An 840-nucleotide genomic window follows, 5' to 3' on the forward strand; every position below is an offset into this window, starting at 1 on the left:
CTGGATTGTATACGGAACAATTCCATGCTCTTCCACTAGATGGCGCAAAGTTCGATAAACCTGTTGCCAATCACACCACAGTAAAAACGTTAACGTGCCAAGTCCATTTGTGAGCATGGTGTATTTTTACGGTTATTTTATGATTTGTTTTATCATTTTTATTTTATATATGTATAATGTATCTATTATTATTTATTATAGTGTTCTATTATATTTCCTATTTTAATATGATATTGTATTTTTACATTTTTCCTAATGTCAAACACAATATTATTTTATCAATCATATTATTATATATTATCATATATTATTTTTTTAAATCATATTTGTATTATATGCGTTATTTACTATAATTATTATTTTCTGTTTATTTTATGTACAGTATATTTATAGTTGTTTTTATTATTTATAGTATACAATATTTTTTATTATTCCTTAAAAATAATAAATACAATTAAATAATTATAATAAAATAATATTATTCATCATTTATATGGTTTTCCTAATGTCAAATACAATATATTTTTTATTATTTAATATTTTTTATATTACAATATATATACGGTATGCATGTTTAGTTATTGTTGATATATTATTGATTATATTAATGTGTTCTGTTATTTATGCTATTATTTTTACTACTTTCCTAATGCCAATTAGAAATGTCAGCGGCGTTAGCTCTATGAGCGACGCGAGACAAACATGATGGGTCAAGCGATGCAATATTAACCACGGTGAGCCGCGTCAGCTCTCCTCCGGTAACGGTGAATAATTCAAACTTTCCACCCGGCGCCCTTTTAGCCGCGTGGCTTTTTTTTGTTTCGTTTTGTCTTTGGCTTT

This window comes from Hippichthys cyanospilos, chromosome 15, assembly GCF_059441005.1.
Source record: "Hippichthys cyanospilos isolate Australia breed blue-spotted pipefish chromosome 15, RoL_Hcya_1.0, whole genome shotgun sequence".
Lineage (NCBI taxonomy): Eukaryota > Metazoa > Chordata > Actinopteri > Syngnathiformes > Syngnathidae > Hippichthys > Hippichthys cyanospilos.